Raw genomic sequence first — 23,347 nt, 5'->3', positions numbered from 1 at the left:
AAACAATGTGATGTATTTCTAAGATCATAACTCATGATGACTAAAATCATAAATTGTTATTTGCTACAATCATTCTAGATGTGCAAGTTTTTCTCCTTTCGTTTTACAGACTCTCTGTCTTGCACACATTCTGGCTCCCTCCTCAACACAAGACACACAAAAAAAAAACTGAGCTAGCCAGGAAAAGAAGCCCAAGTGAAACCAAAATATCACTGTGAGCCAGTATCTGTCTGTCAGCAGGAGATAAAGTGATGGCTGGCTTAGTACAATCAGAAGGAGAAACTGTCCCTGTTCACACATTCCACGAAAATGCATCTTGGGTGATTCAATCAATTCAATCTCTCATACAGCATTTTGGGGCTGCAACTAATCAATTTCATTAATGATTACATAGGGCTTCACAATTCCTGGTAAAATGAGATTCGTAACTTTTTTGTAAGAACTGAGATCACAATTCTCAAGTAAAGCATCCATTTTCTTCTGTAACAAATACAACATTAATGATATTTGCACTATTGCCTTTAAAAGTGTCCTACCAGGAAACAAAGCAAGGATGTGAACTCATTAGGGCTGCCATGACTCTCCAAATCAAATAGTTGATGAGGCTTACTACTATCCATCTTAGTTTTGGGGGCTCGACTGTAAGAATGATTATGGGTGTAACTGTCGGTGTCTTTGTGGTAGTAGCAGTAAGCTAGTTGGTCACAGTAGCTAACCATGGTGGCTAAAGCTGTATGTCATCAAGGGGATCTTAGAATATACCGTACACTTAAACTGAAGAGGATTTTTTTTCAAACAACCCTTATTTAGGTGGCTAAAACACTTTTTGCATCCATGTAACCTTAGCAACTGAGTCAATTACCTGCTAATGTGTTCCTGTACAATATCTAAGGCCACTAATTCAGGTCGAACATTCATCCCTGGCCGGAAATCAGCCGTGATATATTCCAGGTCCTCGGTTGTGTATTAATACATTGCCATCTTTTCCACTGTGGAGGCATCGATAAGCTTCTTTTGTAAGATTAGTATTGTAGAGCCACTCACCAAAGAAATAACACAATGAGTTAAAAATGTCCACATGTTGTTTAAGGCCCCTTTTCAAGTCATCCTCATACTCTGATTTTATATATTTTGAAGTGCTCCCAACATCATTAAAATAAACTAGTAATGTTCTTTAGATTAACTGAGGCAATCGATGAAACAGAAGTGCAAGTGGAAAATAGACCATTTCTAATGGATTTTGCACCAAAATGACTTTATGAAGGTACAAGGAAGGTTTCTTAAATAATAATTATTTTAATTAAGAATTATTATAAATACTAAACATCATCACCATGTTTCGACAAGTAGTTACACTGCCTACTGCCTGTCCGCTGTCACTTTTTAGCAATCTGTAGGTGATAAGAGCAAAGAACATTTTCATTTTCCAGTGCTCTGCTAGACATTGCACGTGTTAATACCATAATTTATAAAAAGGTTTTTCATATCTGTGAACATCGAGTAACATATAGACTGATCAGAACGATGCATCTGTCTTGCTCTAATTAAAATACTAACATAGTCAACATAACTCCAAAAAAAGGGGAAAAAAAGTACATGCAGTACAAGAAACGATTGAGTTGGATGGAAAACCAAAACAAGAGATTTGAGGACATCATCTTGTGGTTTGGGAAACACTGATTGATATTTTTCAACATTTTATTAACCAAACAACATCGATTAAATAATCGACAGATTAATCGATAAAGAGAATAATCGTCGTTGCAGCCCTACATCCAAGTGACAAAAACCATTTCAGATATGATGGAACCCCCCCCAACATCTGCTTCAGTTTCCACATTTAACATTGTGCTTGTACAGCCTACATTAAAGGCAACATACGCATCTATTGTCAGCAAATGCAGCAAGAGTAATATGTTTGCAAAGGTGTGTTCGGCCATTAAACTCAACCCCGAGTCACTTTAACATAACCACACCAAGTATAGCCTGGGCCATTTATAGTTTACTAGGGTTGTCATCACATACGCAAGCAGACTGTGTGAGAAGAGAATAAGTTACTCTTATGATGTTTTTCTTAGCAGTGAATGACATGAAAATTGTAATCGGAGCATTTGTAATTGAAAATAAACTACTCTTTAAAGCAAATATGGGAGAATTTCTGTCCTTCAGAAATGACTGCATACATGCCAGACTCAAGATCATGACATAATCAAGATGACCAACGATTACATCATTCCTTTCATCAATATTAGCACCAGAAAATAGGAAAAAAATGCTAATTACAGTCCAAGGTGATGTCTTCTTACAGAGAGACCTGATAATTGTTGGCAAATGACATACACAAAGCAACCACAGTTCGTCTGGAACAGGGGTTCACTCAGTGCTATTTTTTTTTTTTTTAGGGGAACTGCACCTGGATTCAGGGATAAACTACCAGTGTGAAAGCTTCTTTAGACTTGTTAAGCTCAAAGAGAATACAGCAGGCACACTGCTGCGCTCCCTCTGCTGTACTCTCTTCTCCGTCGTTACACTACATCTGTTCACATTATCACCAGACAATATAAAACATAATGCAGACAGAAATCCAGCTGCACACAAAATATAGGCACAAAGAGTGCCTGCTGTGACACACAAACACACTGTGAGCTATAAAACAGCACTAGTGACCCTAGCCAATGCGAAAAGTGTGTTATTAAAGGGGCAGGGCAGCAGATACAACAATGAGCCATCTGGACCAAGCAGCAGTTAATCACCAGAGACCCAAACACTTCACCTACTGCCAGGGGTTTGCAACGGGGGAGAGAGTAGGAAAAAGAGGAGAAAAAGAGATTATTCACATCTCAAACACACTTTGGCAATGCAAGAATCTGAAATTTGTCATGCCAATAAAGCAATTAAGGGAAAAGGAAGAAACAAAAAGGCAAGTGAGTTGGAGATGTAAAAAGCATGCCTTGGCATGGAGGTTGTTACACAAGCCAATATTTCTCTACGATATGGCTACTGCCATGGATAGTTTCTTCCATTGGCTGTCCAGCTTGTACAAACCAATGTAACTTGCTGGGGCAAAACATTTTCTTTACTAGTACCTGTTTAAAAGTACATGCTTTGATTACATTAACATCCTGGGACCCTGCGTCCTCATATGTGGACATTTCATTTTAGGTTTTCTGGACCTTATATTTCATTCTGCTTAACTATAACTATGCACTCTAGAATAAGAACAATACATCAATCAGTGTAAAAATCAGATGGCAGCATCTTGGTAAAGTCAATTAACAGCTTTTAGCCAGACAAAAGTGGACCAGGTACCAAAGCTGATCAGATTTTATGGCTAAAACTTGTGTATTTGTGCTTAATAATGTTTGTAGTTTGATGTTCTGTGCAAGTTTGACTATTTTTAGCATTAGCAACAAGTTCCGACTCTGCTAATCAGGAAGTATTCATTTGAAAACAAATAGACTTTTACTATCATTCTTCAAATGAGAGGGTGTAATTTTTTTTTTTTTTCAAAAACAAATTCCTGTTCAAAGACAATGCTTAGTTTTTGTATTTATCAGGTCCTACAAATCCAAAATATCTAGGAGAAACTAACAATACATACCAAACAAAAGCTTGGGTCTCAAGAGGTTAAGTTTCCATTTGCAATTAAAAGAAAGATCACTTGACCTGTCAGACATGGACCATTTAACAATGCTTGGGAAGATCCAATTATCATACTTGATAAGATTTCACAGGTTCATCATTGCAGAGTACATCCTGCAGCTTATTTCATAGCTGAATTTAACACTTTTATCATTTGTTTCCAGTACCAAGCCATACTTCCCCTACATTACATAGAGGGCAGACATCATTATAGGCTGACAGGGGAGGATAAAACCAGTCCGTTAAAAATCTTGAACCGACAGAATACCGAACCTACAAACACTCGGATGTAAATCTACAAATTACAGCAAGAAGACAATGTGTTCTTTGGCAGGATCAGTCAGTACTGGAAATCTCACACAGGCCCAGGATCACATGACCCAGACCCAACTTTTCAGGTCTTTTTTTTTCCTCTGCAGCTAATAAATTGTCAAGGTTACTGTTCAAAAAGACAAAAGTTAGACTGTTGTGTAATGCGTTGGTGAACAAGCCATGCAAAGTTTTGCATGCAGCAGTTAGAAGCCAATTCACTTTTAATGAGAGGTAGTCCCTTCTGGCTCAGAGCTAGATGAGGTAACTCAGGAAACCACTCACAAACAAACGGAGGGAGTGAATCAGGAAGTGGCAAGTGTTACCCAAATGTTCTGTATTCAGGTTTGTTTAGGTTCAGGTGAGGTTGTGAATCATTTTGGTCCGGGTCTTGCTGACTGATTATTATTATTAAGTACTCTCATCTTAAGCTGAGACAAAAAAAAAGATCCTTTGAGTCAGGTACAAGTTTTTTATGAGATCTATAAGGAGCTCTGGGCAGAACGAAGGATCAACTATTGATTAGTCCTTCATTGTTGATAGGCCTCTTCAGAATAAGAGACCTGCTTGCTAACACAGCTGCTGACTGAAGACGTGAATGACAATTTCCTCACGAGCTGCACTCTGCTGTCCCTCTCACTGAGGTTGCACATTGTGTTTACACATAATCATAAAAGGACAACACACTAACAAACTAGTTAGCCAAGAGAATGTATGTGGCAACCAGGCCCGGCCTCAAACTTAATTCCTGTATGAAATAAAGACATGAGTATTTCCTTTAGGAGGTAATGTTGTAACTTCTTTTTCTTTGGCAGTCACATCTTTTCCACAGCAGGAAAAACAACTGAGTAACTGTGCAGCTTAGCAGCTTGTTACCATGGAGAAGCCACACAGAGCAGGGATATCAAGGCAGAGGCAAAACTCAACTCAAGACACACACGCACACAAAAGCCTCACACCTTGTGTTTTAACGAGCAGACATAGACGTGAATTACGCATGCACTGGTACAGACACACACACGGAAAGCAAAAGAGCAAGCAGGGACTCCCTTTGGCATTAGTAACATATCTAGAATTACCTCAGTGTTACAGAGCCAATGAGTCACTCTCTCTCTCTCTCACACACACACACACACACACACACACACATATACACAGGCCTGCAGGAACAGCTGTCATTCTTGTGAGGAAGAGCTGAGCTCTATTCACTGGACAATTGCTGCTGATGTTGTACCAGGACAGTAAAAAAAAAAAAAATAAAGCTCTGCTGACAAGCTATGTCATAGACACATATACACACACAACATACTCAAGCACATCCACCCCTTGGTACATTAAATAAAAATTATCTCCCCAAAATGTTAATTTGTATACGAGTTAAGTAGCCTGTGTTATACTGAATTAGTAATTTGTTTCAAATGTGAGGATTTGTTGCTTTCCTTGTCCTTCCTATATATTATATACAAGCCGGCTACAAACAGTTTGAGCTTGTGACACTACAAATGAATCACTTTTTCATCCAATTAAACAAAACATAAAAAAACAAACATATTTTATTGCATTTTAGTGTGAGCATGATACTTGTATGAGGTAGGGCTGGGCGATATGGCCCTAAAAGAATATCACGATATTGCAGGCATTTTTTGCGATAACGATATTCTTGACGATATTAGGAAATACCTAAAAAGATATAGAAAATATTATTTTTTTTTTTAGTCTGTATAAATAAATAAAAATCTAAAATGTAGTTTGAAGTGCAAATCTCAACTCTTGAGTATGAGCAAATAATAAAAAATAACCATTTAGGGGTTTCGGGGGCATATTTTAATGACATTTTGTAAGAGAGAATAAAGATTCTTGTATGTTTTATTTAAGGCATCTTATTTTGACAGTCTTCTTGTAAATTCTGTGGTGGATTCTCTTAACACACTGTGCTCTTATTTTGAAAGCTGCATGTGTTTAGCGACAGGGAGTAAGTAGCTTTTTGTGAGTAAAACAACTTTAACCACTACATCAAGAAGTAGGAATGTTGCCAATATCATGATATGCATTTTTTTTAAACCATAAAAAAAATATACCGATATTATTGTGAACGATACGATATGGCACACCCCTAGTATGAGGATGAGTCTCCTATCCATGACATAAATCCCTGTCATCTTGGCATCTGTCAACATCCATCCACATATGAAAACCACCCTGGTGGCTACATTACCAAACGACTAAGCCTCTCTAAAAGCTACAGAAAACCCTCAGGTCAAAACAAGTTCATCTGTATGGAGCACACTCCACATTTTATTTTCCCCAGGATTGTATGTGTGCTTTTAGCTCATCAGACCTCATATCAAGACCACATGTGCACTCAACATCCCTGACTTGCCGGTTAGTTTTGTTGCACCCGTTAGGGCTGGGCAACTTCAACCTTTAACACAGACTTCAACCTGAGCAGCGGTTTAACCAGTGAGAACGATGGAACAAATCCCAAACAGAAATTGTTACTATTCAAGCTTTAGGCAGGTTTTCATTTTTCCTGGATTCATTCCCACAATAATCTTGTTTGTTGTAAACGTGTAGAATCTGGATCCTAATTACTCTTTAATGCAGTTTCAACGTAGCAAAAATCACAAACTTGGTGTGGTGTTTTAACAAACTTCTTAAGGTACTATACAGAAGTCTAGATCAGTTGTTTAAAGTACTTTTTTTTTTACAGAGCATCACTGGTTTGTATTCAAGTCGGCAATTTACAGCGGCAGAAATCCAACTAAGAATATGGCAATCCATTCAAATACATCAACTGGCAATACCAGACAAGTTAAAATACATATAAAAATGACTGGAGTTGCAACCAGTTACAATCTTGATCAAACAGCAATAGGGCCATCTTTCTCCTTTACAAATGCCATGCAGCTTTCAAGCCTCTCATGATCTCAAATAAATTAAACTTGAATTTATATGTGAAGTAAATCATCCAAAGCACAGGACACCAGGATGCTGACCAGATTGATGGCTGTTGTGTTATCCAAATTTCAAACAGCTAAAACCCAAGCTTTTCCTTCGATTAGTTGTGAAAAGGTTTAATTCAGTTGTTGTCAATTTTACAACCCCTATTCCAAAAAAGTTTAGACACTATAAAACAATAAAAACAGATTGCGCAAAAGGTCACAGAACATTTGCAAATAACTGCAGTTTTTGTTGCGCTTTTCACAGCATCCAAACTTTTTGGGATTGTGATTGTACAATCAAAAAATAAAATGCTGTGACAAATACTTCTGCCAGTGACAGACTGAATTAATGGCCAAATAATTTTAATGTTCATTAAAATATCTATAAGAGATGCATTAATATCTCTGCCCCATTTCACCAAGCGGTCTAATATGCATGGGTTAATGCCCTTTGAGATGTCCATTATCAGGAATTAAAGGACAGCAGTGAGGTGGCTAAATCTGTGTCGTCCATTAAATCCTGATTATGGACACCTCAAAAGGGCATTAACCTGCTAATACCAGTCCTTTGCAGAAAAAAAAATGCCTGAAAAAATTGGAATAATTATTACCATCACATAAGGCATGGGTGTCAAACTCTGGCCCGCGGGCCAAATTTGGCCGGCAGTGTAATTTTATTTGGCCCGCGAGGCAATACCAAATTATTATATTATTGTAAATTAATGACATTGATGTGTTTATTTGAAATTTGATTTTGCATGTCTGCACTATTTAGTTATATATTGTATGTTTATAAGCGTTGCTGGTTCCATATTTAATGTTAAAGCAAAACATGTTTGGTATATATTAAAAGGTTTATTTGTTCAATGTTGGCCCGCGATTTTATTCAAGTTTTAAATTTTGGCCCATTGTGTATTTGAGTTTGACACCCCTGCCATAAGGTATGCAATGAAAACACTCACTACTCCAGTAAATAGGACAAACGTGTAGCATCAGGACTAGCTTGCTATCAAGCCATGTCACTGAACAGTGAATATGGTATGGATATAGATATGGACCAGTATCTTATGCAATACAAAGTATCAATAAGTTCAGAGGAGCAGTGTACTTCTTGCAGTGCTACAGCCTCCATCCTTTGATGTTTAGAGGAGGAGGCACATTAAAAGGACAACACAGTGCTGGAAATAATTGCAATTAATTGTATACAGAGGCTTTGACTGTATCCCTGTTCCTATGGTTACTACTAGCCAGTACATTACTTAAGAACAGTTTAACTGGAACTACTGAATAGGTGTCCATGTTCAGGAATTAATTGGCAACCTGCAGCCAATCAGAATTGAGTATTCACACAGACCATGTTATAATCAAGTGCAAGTTATTTTCAAATTAATGTTGATAAATGCAAATTTGTGTGTGCCATTAATAGCTGCTATTGGAAGACTTAGACTGCACTTTATTGATCCCTTTGGGATGACTGACTCAAGGAAATTGAAGTTCCAGTAGCATACAAATGCAATAAAAACAAACAAACAGTAAACAAAACAATATACTATTAAGTAAATAAGTGAACAAGATCAGATAAATACATGTAGAGAACTGTATGGAGGATGGATATAGATAAATAAATATAGAGGGAGATATGGCACTGTCTTTAGTATGGTGGATAAATTACCAAATAAGACTTAAATTAGCAGTTAAATAAAGTATTGCACGGTTATTGCACAAGAAAAGGAAGGAGATGAGTCTCCAGCTTATTATTGTGCAGCAATATAGGGATGAAATCAAGGTTTTTCATCTACAGTTTGACAATTATAGTGAAATATTTAAGATTGACCCACTACTTAGAAACTGCTTTGTTGTAGGCAGTGCAGCTAATATATCTTTGTGTAATTAGCCATCAGCTGGGTTTAAGATAATGTGGCTTTTCTTGCCGAGTACTCTACCTTGCTCTGCAAAGGCGAAATACTGGATCTCTCTTGCCCTTAAAACCTTACTATCCCCCAAACCAGCTTACCAGCATGTGCTATGAATACCAACACAACCACTCATTATAGTTTTGCAATTTCTTTCAGCTCAAATATGCATTTCCCACTTGTCTAAAAAAAAAAAACAACAACTTTGACAGGATAAATAAAAATCCCTGTCCACTCATTGCTATTTTTGGAGTTCCCACAAATTCAGAATTCAGTTAGCAGACATTAAATGTTTTAGCTTTTGCCTCTGATTGTCTGCAGGTCTATCCTTCTACACTGGAAGTTGCCTAAACCCCCAGCAGAACAATCTATGACCTAATGTCATTCCTTAAAATTAGAAAAATTTTAACTAATTTTCACTCTGAGGGTCAACTGAGAAATTCTATACATATATTCTTTTTTTTTTGCCCAGTTGTGCCCTTACATCAATATGAATGTACAAATGTAAGGTGGTTGATGAGATATTATATTTGAAAAGGGAAGACCAACTGGGGTTGGGGTAATGTTTTGTATGTTTTCCACTTGTTTGTTTGTTTGTTTATTTATTTGAGGAAAAAAAATCATGCATCTATTTGTAAAGGTCATGCAACATGATGTGATGCGTTTCAATAAACAGATTTATTTAAAAAACAAAAGGATAAATAAAAAAAGACTTTGATATATTGCAAACTGTGAATAATCCATTTTACATCACTGCAGGATGCAGGCTCATGGCAAACTCGACATATAGCCCCAGTTTGTGCCTTTAATGTTGCAGCATCTTTAAATCTGAAGCTTTTGCCTGGATGATGGCCACAGAGTCACATTAATTACTAAACTGATGATATATTTTTAAGGTGTGGACAACAAATTGACCTTATCTTTATTAGTTTGTTAAATTTGGTGTCCTCACGTAATTTCCAGGATCGATACATCCCACTTCAACCTAAACAAAGCCCTTAATACCCAGAAAAACAAACAAAAAGCATTATGAATGAGGGTCCTTTACATCAGTGGTTCTCAAATGGGGGTACGCGTACCCCTGGGGGTACGTGAAGGCACTCCAGGGGGTACGTGAGATTTTAAAATATACATTTAAAAAGTAGCATCCATACAAAAATTTAAAAAAAAATAATTTAATAAATATTTTCTCCCCCATACCAGGATGGTTTGACCCAACCTGTCATAAGCCACCTGGCATCACCTGTCAATCACTTGAAAACTCAAAGATGGAGTCGTGATTGAAGTGTAGCAGTTATAGTTTTAAATGGTTATATGCTCACTTTTTTTTTTACTACATTAGTTTGAATCACTACATTTTAGTGATGAGAAATATTTTAAATAAAAATAGTCATGGATTATTAACATTTAAAATGTTTAAAATAGTTTTTTTCAAATGTTTTCATTTTGTGTTTATCAGTTCTAAAGTTTAATAAATCAGATACTGATGGCACAGCGCTTTGTTGTTGTCTTTTTTTTTTCAACCAAAAATGCTTTTTCAACACTCAATATTGTTGATATGTTTGGAAGTTGTTTTATTTTTTGTTTGTTATGCTACACTACCATTTTATTCTTTGTTGCTGTTGCTATTACTGCTCAATTGATGCTTGATACACCTGCTTGTTTATTTGTTTTAAACCAATAAAAAATTGATCACAAAAAAAAAATGCTTTGCCCTGGTTAGGGGGTACTTGGCTGAAAAAATATTTCACAGGGGGTGCACCACTGAAAAAAGGTTAAGAACCACTGCTTTAGATGACCAAAATAACTTCAACACATGGTCACATTGGGATAACGTAAGCTTTTGTTATTTTCCTGACAGCACAGATCATAACACATCTACAGGTGTCCACGTTAAGACTAATGAGAGCTGCTTCACGGCTGCACTCGCAATGCACATAGTTGTGCACGTTAATAAAGCAGATCAGAGGAACAATAACAATTAAAAGCTGACTTTCACTCGTCCTCCCTTTGAGACAGGTCAAACACAGTCACGGTGCGTCTCTGACAGCAGCCGCATCGCTACTTTGAGTAAACATTAGTCATCACTTCCTCCACACACACATCATTAAACCAGGTTTCCCACTAACGTTGCTACAAAAAACAATACCATGGAGAGTTTCTGTTGACCTCAACTAACCTGCTTTGGAAGCAAAATGGCCTTGTCTGGTAAGGCAGACAGCAGCATAGCCTAGCTGGCATTAACCCTATAAAGCCTGAACCATGAAACAATTGCCAGAAAATTCAGTTTTTTTTTTAAACTGGAGTGTTTATTGAACCTGCTGCCAAATTAAAAAAAATATATATATATATATATGATTTTGCATGTATGAATTCTAATTTGTATCATATTTGATACATCAGGTCTTTTTGTACAATTTGTTTCTCACAGTTTGTTTTGCTTGAACTAACAAACACATATAAAACCTAATATTTTTAACCAATTCAAACTTTGATTTTCATTTTAACATTTTTCTTAAACATACCAAATATTTTTTTTTCATATAATACAACATCAAACATCTGCTGATATGAATTTTTCATGCAGCAATGATGGATCCACCAGTGGAACCTGCAGATTACCATCTAAAAATACACACCAAAAAAAATAAATGTATTTCTTTGAATTGTTGGAGAGATTTCTCAATTTTACTCTAAATAAACCTAATTATGTCAGTTAAACCTTTACTTAGTTTACCTAAATAAGAAAAATACTTTGTTGCTATATTTAAGGCATAGTGTATGAAATGCAAAAATTGACAAATTTTCAAATTAGTCATTAATACCTGATGATGTAGAGGTCTCAAAAACATGTGAATCAAATATGACATACAAGGCCTCGTCTTGCCGTAAAGCAGCACCCTGTAGCATCCTAGCTAGCCCAAACGGCTACTTGTTAGCTTAGCAAGTGTGTGAACAAGCTCAGAAACCGACACCTTAACGTGTTTCCATGCACAGTTCAGCGGACAATGACAACCATGTGTGCTAACCATGCTAATCTGCTACACACACCGCAGACAAGTGTGCATTTTAAAACGCCACGACAACAAACAAACAAACAAACAAACAAGCGGCCGACCAGGGCTAGCCAAGCTCAGCTAGCTAGCAGCCAACATTAGCGCAGCTAGCTACTAGCCAACATTAGCTCAGCTAGCTACTAGCCAACATTAGCACGGCGCTAATGAAGAAAGCTACCGTCTGCTACAGCACACACCGCTAGAAAATACGAGGTTTCACTCCCGCTTACCTCGGACAAAACCTCCTTCAGTTCACTGCAGATAAACGGGGGACTGTATGGCGGGGCGGTGGACACAGGGGCCCTGTTTACCGTCTTTCATCCGGTAGCTCGGTGAACACACTCGGTAGCTCCAACAGCGACGAGACGTTAAGTACCAGCCGCTCCGGAGCGCGCGCAGTTGTTGAAGTTTGTCGCGGGAGCGCGCTCTGCACGAATCATATGTTCTAGCTCAGGGATTCCCAAAGTGTGGTGCGTGGACCCCTGGGGGTGCGCGAGATGAAAAATATAATGGCGGTCTGATAATGACACAATTACATTTTTTTCCCCCCACACAATAAAGACGTGTTATTAATTAATTAATAAATACAGGCTATTCAATTTTGTGTCATTTCTTGTTCATTTTTGCATCTATTTTGGTCATTTTTGCATCTATTTTTTGGTTGTTTGGTCATTTTTACATGTATTTTTGGTCAATTTGTGTCTATTTTGATAATTTTGTGTCATCTTTGGTCATTTTTGCATCTATTTTTGGTTGTTTTTGATCTTATAATGAAGCGTAGAAGAAGTTATCTTCTTGTTCTTGTATCATTTTTCCAGCCTGTGTTATGATGACGGGGTTGTGTTCACTCCACGCTCATTTAAATTTGCTGCAATTTTTGTTCAACGCAGCTCAAAATATTATAACATTTTCCCAACTGATCTGCTTTCTGCCTCTGATCCTGAGCCTGTCATCATCCTCCACCTTTAATATGGTTATAAAAAATCTTATTGCATTTTGTTTTTTTGAAGGTATAAGGGATTGGGGGTGCGTCAACCCAGTTGGGACGTAGAAGGGGGTGCACGGCTAAAAAAGTTTGGGAACCGCTGTTCTAGCTGGTTGCAGCCTACAGATCAGGGTCGGTACTTGGTTCTAGACAGCATATATGAGGGGGGAGTCAGAAATGTGCAGGGGGCATCATGTGGACACATCATGCACTTTATGTGTTTTTTATGCACACTGTTCATTGCACCTTATTTGTTTCCAGGCACCAACATTTTTATACTGTATATTCATATTCATTCTGCACTGGAATTCTACTCCTTAATACATACTCCTTCTTTAGACACTTTATTTGTATTTTTACATTACATTTTATTGTATTTTTATATTTTATTGCTTGAAGTATGCCTAGGTTGTTCTTTTTATTTAATTATTTAATTGTATTGTTATTGTCTCTGTGTGTAATGCTGCTGATACACTGTAATTTCCCAGCTTGGGATAAATAAAGTCTATCTATCTATCTATCTATCTATCTATCTATCTATCTATCTATCTATCTATCTATCTATCTATCTATCTATCTATCTATCTATCTATCTATCTATCTATCTATCTATCTATCTATCTATCTATCTATCTATCTATCTATCTATCATGCTCCAGCCCTTTTTTCTGTGCTTATAGTAACGATGCTTTCTTCATTGAAAGGGGTCTATGTGTCCAACCCCAACCGGTGGTAATCCCTCAGGGGGTAAACTGAAAAATAAAAATAAAATAAATGAATAAAATAAAATAATACATCCAGATTTCAACCAACAATCATGTATCTTGTGTACCTTTTTCGGCTGATTTTTCTGCTACTGCAGTTCATTTGTCAAATTGTTATGTATATTGATTTTGTAAGTATATTAAAATGTGCTTTCTCAACTTTTAAAATTTTGATTTGAGGGGCCAAGACATTTATTTACACTTGCCCCAGCATAGAGCCGGCCTCGCTACACATAGGTTCAAATTGAAAAATAATCATTATAAATTTAAAGTAAAATACCCACAAATTAAAAAAAGAATACCACAATTTTTTAAAATCAGTTTCATCCAATATAATGCATTCATTAACCCATAAGAACCCATGGTGACGGCCGTGTAACAAACACTTTAAGCCTTCTAGAATCTCCCATATTCAGCTTTATGCTTCACCTTAACTCATTAAATCCCTACACTGTAAAAAAAATCTGTTTAATTTACGGTAAAATACCGGCAGCTGTGGTTGCCAGAACATCACCGTAAAAAATACAGTGAGCGTATTTAAATGTGAATATCAGCAAAAACTGTAATTTATACTGAATAATCCCATTATTTTTAGGATAATTGTGTCATCATGGTATTTCCCCATTAACTTTACATGAAAATTTTACATTTTTACAGCAATACTGTGTGTTTTCTACAGTTTATGGCGGTAGAATTTAAAGTTTTATGCTATTCTTTGATTTACAGTAATTAAAAGTATCAGCTTCATTTTACGACCTATTTCTGATGCAATTTGACAGTGTTTTACTGTAATTTCTACAAACATTTTTACAGTGTAAGTGACGTATACTCAACTCCCTGGTGTGGTGGTCATGTGACTTTGACAAGAAGTGACTTCTCCAAAATGTGGCTGTGTGGCTGGAAACAGAAATGTGAAAAAGTAGCTTATTTCAAAAAGCTTATTTTTTGTTTCGAGGCTAAGTTTAAACCCATTTAACAACTCTAATCTGTTAATAGGATGTCCTTTATTGCATTTAACTTGTTCTGACCATATTTCCTGAACAAATTAAAGTCACAATTTTGATATATGTTATGGAGATGCAAACAAAAAGGCACATGGTTATTTGTTTTTATTTATTATTGATTTATTATTATTTTGTTACTTAAAAACAAATTTAAAAAATAATTTGTTGTTAAATAGCACTATTAATGTCACAGTTTTGTTAAATGTTTGATAAATGATGAATGAGATTCAAAGAAAAAGGCAAATTTGTGTCTCTGTAAGTAGAAAATGTGTCTCGTTTTTTTTTATTAAACGGGAGCACAATGTTAAAATAATCGTCTAACTAATTTTTTCAAGTTTTGCAGCAAACACAAAAAACTTCACCAAAAGTGTAAAATATGACATTTATTGATCATTTCACTCAAAAAGGATGTACCAAAGGTTGAATATTGGCATAGTAATAACACTGTGTGTAAATTATGTAACTTAAGAGAAATAAATTACTTTTTCAATTATTTGTGACTTAAGCAAGATATGGTAACACTTTATTTTGAAGGTGTCTCCATAAGAGTGACACAAGCCTGTCAGAAACATGACATGACAAGTATCATGAGCATTAATGTTACTTCAAAGTGTCATTAATGTTCATGACACATCCCATGTCATGTTTATGACACACTCATGTCACTCTTATGTAGGCACCTTCAAAATAAAGTGCTACCAATATTAGTGTCAACAATAAAACATTAAATAACTAAACAATCTCCCTCTAGCTCTTCTTTGCTGGGTTCTTATCTGATGCCTACAAATGCGTCAACATTGAAAAATAATCATAATAATTCAAAAGTAAATTATCCACAAATTAAAAAAAGACCACAATTTTTTAAAAATCATTTTGACCCAATATTATGCATTCATTAATTCATTAATGATCCCACTCTCCCCATCACACGCAAGCATGCACCTGCATTATCCCCAGATAATTAAGGGTAAAAATCAAGATAAACATCTTAATTGACTGCAGAAGTGTGATAATATACACTACTGGTCAAAAGTTTTAGAACACACCAACTTTTCCAGAATTTAATTGAAAATGATGCAGTTTAATGTCTCAGTGTACTCTGAAATTAATGCACATTTGCAACATTTAACATTTTTTATTGAGCATGATAGTGTTTTGAAAGTAAAAAAAGTCACAATTTTATGAAAAAAAAATCACATTTTATATTGGACTAAAGGACTAAAAAAAGACACAAAATGACTAAAAAAAGACACCAAAAGACACAAAATGACAAAAAAGACATAAAAAGACACAAAATGACTAAAAAAAGACACAAAAAGACACAAAATGAAAAAAAAGACACAAAATGACTAAAAAAAGACACAAAATGACTAAAAAAAGACACAAAATTACAAAAAAGACACAAAAAGACACAAAATGACTAAAAAAAGACACAAAATGACAAAAAAGACACAAAAAGACACAAAATGACTAAAAAAAGACACAAAAAGACACAAAATGACAAAAAAGACACAAAAAGACACAAAATGACTTAAAAAAAGACACAAAATGACTAAAAAAAGACACAAAAAGACACAAAATGACCAATAAAATAATAATAATTTAATAAAAAAAATGGAAAAATTGGGGTGTTCTAAAACTTTTGACCGGTAGTGTATTTTGTCCATGTCTCCATTACATCACCTTTATTACAAACCTATTCATTTTGTGTGGCAAATTTCACATACACAAAAGCAAATGCTCCAAAACTCCACCCAACTTTAGAAGTTTCTTGCATGAGTTTAAATAGTAGATGAAATCATTTATACTAATTGACACTAAACAAATAAAAGCACTACATCCACAGATATACACGAGAGGTTTTTCAAAGAAGAAGAATATATTTCTGTTCCATTTTTGTCTCCCTTTCCTGTCATTTTATTTATTCATTTATTTATTTATTTATTTATGATCATCCCTACTTTTTAAGTTTACTGGCATTACTAATAACCTTAATTTACCTTTTTTTTTCTTCTTCTCTTTCTTTTCCTTAATAAAACATTTAATTAAATAAGCAAACAATTAAAAATGAATATCTTATTTACTTATTTATTTATTCTTTTGGCATTGCCTCTTGTAAAAAATGCATAAATGTGGCAGGATGAATTGAATATGTGATGAAGCTGTTAATATTTGTACTTTCATAACCTGCAATAAAGTAATAAAATTGTTTACAATACTGTGATTTATTTATAATTTAAATATTTATGATGATACATATATATTGGAGCACCTGTCTGCTGTTCTATATACAATTGTTTTCTATGTACAACCTGTTTTAATAAAGTTCATTAAATTAGAAAAAATAAAAAGATAATTAAGGGTAAATCAGCAATGCAGTTTAGGTTTCATGTTTCTTCACACATAATATAATCTTGCTTCACTTCTCCATTTCATAGTAAAAACTGAATGTTTAACCCAACAATATAACATTATTAAAATATGGAAAAGGATGATTGAATGAGAGGCAAAAAAACAAACTAGTTCAGGCTACCTCGAGTTGATTGCTTTTATATATTCTGCACTAGTTTGAATAGAAACTGCTTTATGGGGACATTTCAGTCATGATGTCCTCTAATGATACATTGTATTACAACTCGGGCAGCTATGATTATATTTAACAGCAAATTGCAATAAAGCGACAGACTGAAACCATCAGATGTGAAATAATTTCCAAACGCTTCCTGACACAAACCCAGTGGCTCAGCAGTTAAGAATGAAGCCATTTACCTGAACGCACTGCTTTCTTATTTTTATTGTATCAAGTAATTATTCTTTTTTTATTATATTTTATATAAATATATGTAAATAAAGTAGTAATGTATAGTAGTAATGTAAAGTAGTAAAGTATAAATATATACTACCGGTCAAAAGTTTTAGAACACCCCAATTTTTCCAGTTTTTTATTGAAATTCAAGCAGTTCAAGTCAAATGAACAGCTTGAAAGGGTCCAAAGGTAAGTGGTGAACTGCCAGAGGTAAATAAAAAAAGGTAAGCTTAACCAAAACTGAAACATAATGTACATTTCAGAATTATACAAGTAGGCCTTTTTCAGGGAACAAGAAATGGGTTAACAACTTAACTCTATGGAGTCTTGGGCTATTTTGTCCATTTTTGAATTCTTTTCATGTCTTTGTAAGTCATTTTGTGTCTTTTTTTGGTCATTTTGTGTCTTTTTTTGGTCATTTTGTGTCTTTTTTTAGTCCTTTAGTCCAACATAAAATTTGATTTTGAATCTTTTTTTTTTTACTTTCAGAACACTATCATGCTCAATCAAGAATTTTAAATGTTGCAAATGTGCATTAATTTCAGAGTACACTGAGACATTAAACTGCATCATTTTCAATTAAATTCTGGAAAAGTTGGTGTGTTCTAAAACTTTTGACCAGTAGTGTATATTATATATTTTTTCTTGATATGTATCCGGGTTATTAGACTCTGCTGTTCCCCTCTGGCTCGGGCCTCCTGGACTCAATCTCTGGCCCTTTTCATATGAGCGGACAATTAGGGGCATTTTGTTGGACCGACATGTTTTTGTGCACATTTTCTTTTTACGTTAACGAGTAAGTGGTGGCTGTCTGTCTGTTGCTTCTGTTTTGTTTTATCTGTTTGTTTACTTTTATTTTTTTCTATGTTTCTTGTACTGTATGTGTCTGTATATATCCAAAATGTTGCATAAATAAAATTTGCACAAAAAAAAAAGAATGAAGCCATTTGATTCAGTCATGATATGGAGCATGCATGTAACTGGGTGAGATTAAGATTAAGATTAAGAGGTCATGTCGCTTCCTCCGTAGTAATCTGCACATAAGGGAGTCCCCCTCATCACCACCAGCATCAGGAGGGGGAGGTTGGGGGAGAGGAGTAAGGGGAGGGGCAACACTGGCTAGGATTACAGAGGAGGATTGGTTATGTAAGGGCATTGTCCCAGTAGGCTAGCAGAGCACACTGTAAAAAAGGTTTGTAGAAATAACAGTAAAACTCTGTCAAATACATCAGAAATAGGGCATGAAATGAAAAATTGTATATCACTGTATTAGACGCTTTTATTTATTTATTTTTTTTAATTTTTTAATTTATTGTTGTTTGCACTTAACCCTATAAAGCCAAGTGTATCACATTTGATACACGTTGTTGAGACCTCTACATCATTAGAGTGATATATTTTTTTCCTGAAAAACCTGATGAATACATGTGTTGGAGATTTAAAAAAAACAACTGAGCAACAAATTGCACAAAAATACCAGATGTAGCAAAAATGACACAGGTTCATTGCTGGGTGAAAAGGAAAGTCTTAATAGGATAAAAATGTTCGGTTTTATGTTTTTGTTAGTTCAAGAAAAACAAACTGTGAGCAACAAATTGTACAAAAAGACCTGATGTATCAAATATGATACAAATTAGAATTCATATATGCAAATTGATTTATTTTTTTTGTTAGCAGGTTCAATAAATACTCAAGTTTTTAAAAAATATAAGTTTCTGGCAATTATTTCATGGTTCAGGTTTTATAAGGTTAAAAAACATACAATTGTTAGGAAATAACAGTACAAGAAACAGTAAAAGAAAATGCATGAAAGATCAAAAAGCCCAAAGGGCTTATATACGCTTATACCCTCCCTCTTAAACCTATAAGTAACTATACTTTACTTAAATTACATAGCTAGATGAAAATAAAAAAATACAAACAAAATACAAACAAAACAAATACAAAGGTGTAGAACATCGATAGGGATTTTTTGAGCTTGGTCTTAACAGTATTTAAAGAGGAACATGATTCTGTTAGATGTTTTATGTCATTCCACAGCACCTTGATAAACTAATGAGAATTTGGCAACAGAGTTCCTACAGAAAGGAATATGTCAATCATTCTTTCTTCTTGTAAGATGTGCATGATAATGAGAATTAAACTCAAAGTAGCTATGAAAAAAGTTAGGTAAAGATGCAGGAAGGCAAATTACTTTATACATAAGAATTTTAATTACCGTAAATCAAAGAATAGCACAAAACTTTTACTTTTTTTCTGTCATAAACTGGAAGAAACACACAGGTTTTAGGTCAAATATAACATGTTCATGAAAAAATTTGTGGAGAAATACCATGATGTATGAATTAATGACACAATTATCCTAAAAAAAAATAACAGGATTATTCAGACTAAATCACAGTTTTTGCTGATATTAACATTTAAATTTAGAATAGAAAATCCACTCACTGTAATTTTTACGGTGAAGTTCTGGCAACCACAGCTGCCGGTATTTTACCGTAAATGAAACAGATTATTTTTTACAGTGCAGCATGGGAGGCAGAGAGACACTCAGACAGCAAGAAGTGAGAGAAAGAAGAGTCTTTTGTGAATTTAATCCTATTGGCTTGTCCTTAACAATGGCTGAGGCACTGTAAGTATTCTTCTTACTGTAATCACACAGAGAGTTACAACATGTCTCTCTAAATACTCAATACACCACTTCTTTCTCTGAAAACACAGTACAGTACAAAGTAGACCACTTCTTTCTGGATGTAAACGGGATGCTCTTTAATTATTTACAAATATAGAATATGTCAACTACTTATCCAATATACACTACTGGTCAAAAGTTTTAGAACGCCCCAGAATTTAATTGAAAATTATGCAGTTTAATGTCTCAGCGTACTCTGAAATTAATGCACATTTGCAACATTTAAAATTCTTTATTGAGCATGATAGTGTTTTGAAAGTAAAAAAAAGATTCAAAAGCACATTTTATGTTGGACTAAAGGACTAAAAAAGACACAAAATGACAAAAAAAGACACAAAATGACCAAAAAAAGACACAAAATGACTAAAAATAGACACAAAATGACCAAAAAAAGACACAAAAAACACACCAAAAGACACAAAATGACTAAAAATAGACACAAAATGACAAAAAAGACACCAAAAGAGACAAAATGACTAAAAAAAGACACAAAATGACTAAAAAAAGACACAAAATGACTTACAAAGACATGAAAAGAATTAAAAAATGGACAAAATAGCCCAAGACTCCATAGAGTTAAGTTGTTAACCCATTTCTTGTTCCCTGAAAAAGGCCTACTTGTATAATTCTGAAATGTACATTATTTTCCAGTTTTGGTTAAGCTTACCTTTTTTTATTTACCTCTGGCAGTTCACCACTTACCTTTGGACCCTTTCAAGCTGTTCATTTGACTTGAACTGCTTGAATTTCAATAAAAAACTGGAAAAATTGGGGTGTTCTAAAACTTTTGACCGGTAGTGTATGTGTATATTGGGTAATACATGGATGTACATTGAGATATAAAGAGACACAGAAATAGTTATTTTAAGAAAAACTAAGTAACTTAATCATTCAACATGGTTAGACAAATATACAGAGACAGATATAGGAGGGAAGAAGTTGGTGACATCACACCAGACTTGACTCAGTTAATCAACTCAGCTATTCTCAACCTTGGGGTCGGGACCCCAATTGGGGTCGCGAGATGATTTCTGGGGGTCGCCAAATCATTTTGGAAGTCAGCTCTGTCTCCACTGTGTTAAAGTGTTCATGTGTTAATGTGTTTTAGTCTTAATGTCTTTTTTTGGTCATTTTGTGTCTTTTTTTGATAATTTTGTGATCAATTTGTGTCTTTTTTGGTCATTTTGTGTCTTTTTTGGTCATTTTGTGGTCAATTTGTGTCTTTTTTGGTCATTTTGTTTCCTTTTTTTGGTCATTTTGTGTCTTTTTTTGGTCATTTTGTGTCTTTTTTTAGTCATTTTGTGTCTTTTCTGGTCATTTTGTGTCTTTTTTGATCATTTTGTGGTCAATTTGTGTCTTATTTGGTCATTTTGTTTCTTTTTTGGGTGATCTGAACTGTGCTTGTGAGATTGTGTTCAGTGAGCGGGGGTCACGGACAACATGCATGTTAAATTGGGGGTCGCGACTCAAAAAGGTTGAGAACTACTGAATCAACTGATCTCAGTCTTCAGACAGTTGATTGGTCAAACTGTGTGCTTTTGCTTGGTTGAAACGAAAACCTGCAGCCACACGGCCCTTTGTGGAATAGTTTGGACATGCCTGCATTTTTTTAATCGAGTCCCGGCCCTAATAAAAATCAAAGAAAGACAAAAAAAAAGAGTAAAACTGTGGAGAGAACAGTGAGGAGTGTTTGGGAGAGGTGTCGGTGAAGGAAGGGAGAGGAAGTGGGGCGATCTAAACCCAGGAGAATGTTAAGCTGTGCTGGTATGCTGCTGGAATTTGAGTTTCTTGGCTGGACATAGCAACATACGTATTGTTTTATCATTTTTTTCTTATCCGGTTGAAAAGAAAAAGACACTGAAAGAGCTTTGAGGAGAAGGAAAATATGGAAGGGAGAGGTCAAGGGAGATTTGTTGAAGACAAGAGGAGAGGCAGAGAAGTGAGTTTAGGAGAAAGGGAGGAAGGAAGTGAGGAGACAGGAGTGATGAATTTAAGGAAAATGGGAGAAGAGCAGAGGCAAAGAGGTGGAGTACACTGTAAAAAATGTCTGTAGATATTACAGTGAAAAACTTCTAAACCATGACAGTAAAAGACCGTAAAATGATAAATGAGTTAATTCAGTTTCAGTAACAATGAAACATCGTGAATATACACTACTGGTCAAAAGGTTTAGAACACACCAACTTTTCCAGAATTTAATTGAAAATGATGCAGTTTAATGTCACAGTGTACTCTGAAATTAATGCACATTTGCAACATTTAAAATTGTTTATTGAGCATGATAGTGTTTTGAAAGTAAAAAAAAGATTCAAAATCACATTTTATGTTGGACTAAAGGACTAAAAAAAGACACAAAATGACAAAAAAAGACACCAAAAGACACAAAATGACTAAAAAAAGTCACAAAATGACCAAAAAAAAGACACAAAATGACAAAAAAGACACCAAAAGACACAAAATGACTAAAAAAAGACACAAAATGACAAAAAAAGACAAAAAAAGACACAAAATGACTAAAAAAAAGACACAAAATGACCAAAAAAGACACAAAAAGACACAAAATTACTAAAAAAAGACACAAAATGACTAAAAAAAGACACCAAAAGACACAAAATGACAAAAAAAGACACAAAAAGACACAAAATGACTACCAAAAGACACAAAATGACTAACAAAAGACACAAAATGACAAAAAAGACACCAAAAGACACAAAATGACTAAAAAAAGACACAAAATGACACAAAAAGACACAAAATGACTAAAAAAGACACAAAATGACAAAAAAGACACAAAAAGACACAAAATGACAAAAAAAAGACACAAAAAGACACAAAATGACTAAAAAAAGACACAAAATGACAAAAAAAGACACAAAATGACTAAAAAAGACACAAAATGACCAAAAAAAAGACACAAAATTACTTAAAAAGACATGAAAATAATTAAAAAATGGACAAAATAGCCCAAGACTCCATAGAGTTAAGTTGTTAACCCATTTCTTGTTCCCTGAAAAAGGCCTACTTGTATAATTCTGAAATGTACATTATTTTTCAGTTTTGGTTAAGCTTACCTTTTTTTATTTACCTCTGGCAGTTCACCACTTACCTTTGGACCCTTTCAAGCTGTTCATTTGACTTGAACTGCTTGAATTTCAATAAAAAAATGGAAAAATTGGGGTGTTCTAAAACTTTTGACCTGTAGTGTATATAACAGCCAAAACAGTATTTTTTTTA

The 23,347-nt window shown here is 34.7% G+C and overlaps 1 protein-coding gene across 2 annotated transcripts in view; it reads right to left on the bottom strand.

Annotated features, from left to right (window-relative positions):
- The window catches only part of siah1 (siah E3 ubiquitin protein ligase 1), a 35,506-nt gene extending 23,258 nt beyond the window's left edge, over positions 1–12,248 (bottom strand). For both annotated transcript variants that reach the window (XM_059334479.1, XM_059334480.1), the window contains exon 1: positions 12,093–12,248. The gene's annotated coding sequence lies outside the window, so the exon portion shown is untranslated. The remainder of the gene's footprint in view (positions 1–12,092) is intronic.
- Between the last annotated feature and the right edge of the window lie 11,099 nt (positions 12,249–23,347).

The sequence above is a fragment of the Centropristis striata genome, chromosome 6 (genome assembly GCF_030273125.1).
Source record: "Centropristis striata isolate RG_2023a ecotype Rhode Island chromosome 6, C.striata_1.0, whole genome shotgun sequence".
Classification (NCBI taxonomy): Eukaryota; Metazoa; Chordata; class Actinopteri; order Perciformes; family Serranidae; genus Centropristis; species Centropristis striata.
The sequence above is the reverse complement of the archived record's forward strand: the minus strand, read 5'-3'. Positions and strand labels throughout refer to the sequence as shown.